A 2,500-nucleotide genomic window follows, 5' to 3' on the forward strand; every position below is an offset into this window, starting at 1 on the left:
GGTTAAGGCACAACTTGGGTTAGGTTAAGGCACAACTTGGGTTAGGTTAAGGCACAACTTGGGTTAGGTTAAGGCACAACTTGGGTTAGGTTAAGGCACAACTTGGGTTAGGTTAAGGCACAACTTGGGTTAGGTTAAGGCACAACTTGGGTTAGGTTAAGGCACAACTTGGGTTAGGTTAAGGCACAACTTGGGTTAGGTTAAGGCACAACTTGGGTTAGGTTAAGGCACAACTTGGGTTAGGTTAAGGCACAACGTGGGTTAGGTTAAGGCACAACGTGGGTTAGGTTAAGGCACAACGTGGGTTAGGTTAAGGCACAACGTGGGTTAGGTTAAGGCACAATGTGGGTTAGGTTAAGGCACAATGTGGGGGTAGATTGCGGTACAAATTGCATTACATTGCGGTGCAAATTGCATTACATTGCGGTGCAAATTGAGTTACATTGCGGTGCAAATTGAGTTACATTGCGGTGCAAATTGAGTTACATTGCGGTGCAAATTGAGTTACATTGCGGTGCAAATTGAGTTACATTGCGGTGCAAATTGAGTTACATTGCGGTGCAAATTGAGTTACATTGCGGTGCAAATTGAGTTACATTGCGGTGCAAATTGAGTTACATTGCGGTGCAAATTGCGTTACATTGCGGTGCAAATTGCGTTACATTGCGGTGCAAATTGCGTTACATTGCGGTGCAAATTGCGTTACATTGCGGTGCAAATTGCGTTACATTGCGGTGCAAATTGCGTTACATTGCGGTGCAAATTGCGTTACATTGCGGTGCAAATTGCGTTACATTGCGGTGCAAATTGCGTTACATTGCGGTGCAAATTGCGTTACATTGCGGTGCAAATTGCGTTACATTGCGGTGCAAATTGAGGTAGGTTAAGGTGCAACACAGGTTAGGTTAAGGTGCAACATAGGTTAGGTTAAGGTGCAAGATGGGTTAGGTTAAGGTGCAAGATGGGTTAGGTTAAGGTGCAAGATGGGTTAGGTTAAGGTGCAAGATGGGTTAGGTTAAGGTGCAAGATGGGTTAGGTTAAGGTGACATAGGTTAGGTTAAGGTGACATAGGTTAGGTTAAGGTGACATAGGTTAGGTTAAGGTGACATAGGTTAGGTTAAGGTGACATAGGTTAGGTTAAGGTGACATAGGTTAGGTTAAGGTGACATAGGTTAGGTTAAGGTGACATAGGTTAGGTTAAGGTACAAACTGGGTTGTGTTATGGTACACATTGCGTTGTAGTACAGTACACGTTAGGTTTGGGTACGGTACACAATGTGGTATGGGATGGCGTGTTGTGGGGGGGAGGGGGGGGGGGAGGTTCGTTGATATCGACCGTAGGACGTGGATGCCCGAGGCAGCGTCAGTGTGTCAAAGGAGTTATGTCACGTCGGGATGCGCTTTTCGCCAGTGAGAGGGGGCGAGCCGTGTCTGTGGTTGCGGCAGACCTGTGTGTTTCATTCCTGCCAGTGTGTTTGTGCTGTAAGACGAGGCAGTGTGGTGGTGATGGGTGCACCCCTGTGTAGGACATGTGTGGGTGTTGGTGGCTTCTCTGAGCAATTGTGGTTGTCGGACGAGTGGGGTATTCTGTTTTATGATTGGACCTCCCGGTCTGGTTATCATAGCGTAGTTGGTGTACTGTGGCGGATAGGATGCACCGGACGTTGGTCCATGCTGGTGCTTAGTAGTTGTATCTGTGTCTGTTACAGGCAGAGAGTAGTGTGTGATAGAGTGTGTGGCTGACGTGTGGTTCATTTTGTGTGTACGGACGTTCAGCATGTATAGGGGCATTTGCGTATATAATCTATCATAATCTATCTATGTGGGCCTGCATAGTTTACTGAGCAGTGCTGTGAGGTGACTGAACTACGAGTGACGTACTGATTTACAGCGGAATGATTGCCTTGTACCAAAGATGGAGTATCGGCTCTACGACAGCGTTGGCACCGCAGGAAATGGTCTCGTAAAACGGCCCTCCCACCGTCATCGTTGTGAGGGGTAGGGACCGCCTATATTCTGAGAGGAGCCCTGTTTGCCACTGGGCGTGGGGTCTCGCATCCTGCGGTTCAGTGCCCCCAGGGAAGCGCGCGGAGGTGGTGCTGCTGCTGCTGCTGCTGTAGCAAGCGAGCTACTTACAGCATGTATAGGGACAGCGGGAATATGGCATATTCGATATAACTCTTCATGAAACGCAAGATATAGGGGCGGATTGCACGTTACGAGTGCGGGAAGAGTCCGCCGTTCATCCGCTGGAGTTGCGATTTGGGCGGTTGGGGTGGGGCACGTGCGGGTGCGGGTGGAGCGATTGTCGGTCGACGACTTCGTGCGACGCAGGCACAGGCGTTGGGGCTCCTGTGGTGGGCAGATGATGCAGGGTTTGTGGGTGGCGTCGGAAAATGGGCACTGTGGGACCTAGCGATGTCGTAGTCGGCGTGGCGTCTCATAGATGGCGGTATCATCGGTGCAGCAGGTCATGTTGCGGGGGACCTGCAGGTGGCGG

The sequence above is a fragment of the Schistocerca cancellata genome, unplaced genomic scaffold (assembly GCF_023864275.1).
Source record: "Schistocerca cancellata isolate TAMUIC-IGC-003103 unplaced genomic scaffold, iqSchCanc2.1 HiC_scaffold_925, whole genome shotgun sequence".
Taxonomy (NCBI): domain Eukaryota; kingdom Metazoa; phylum Arthropoda; class Insecta; order Orthoptera; family Acrididae; genus Schistocerca; species Schistocerca cancellata.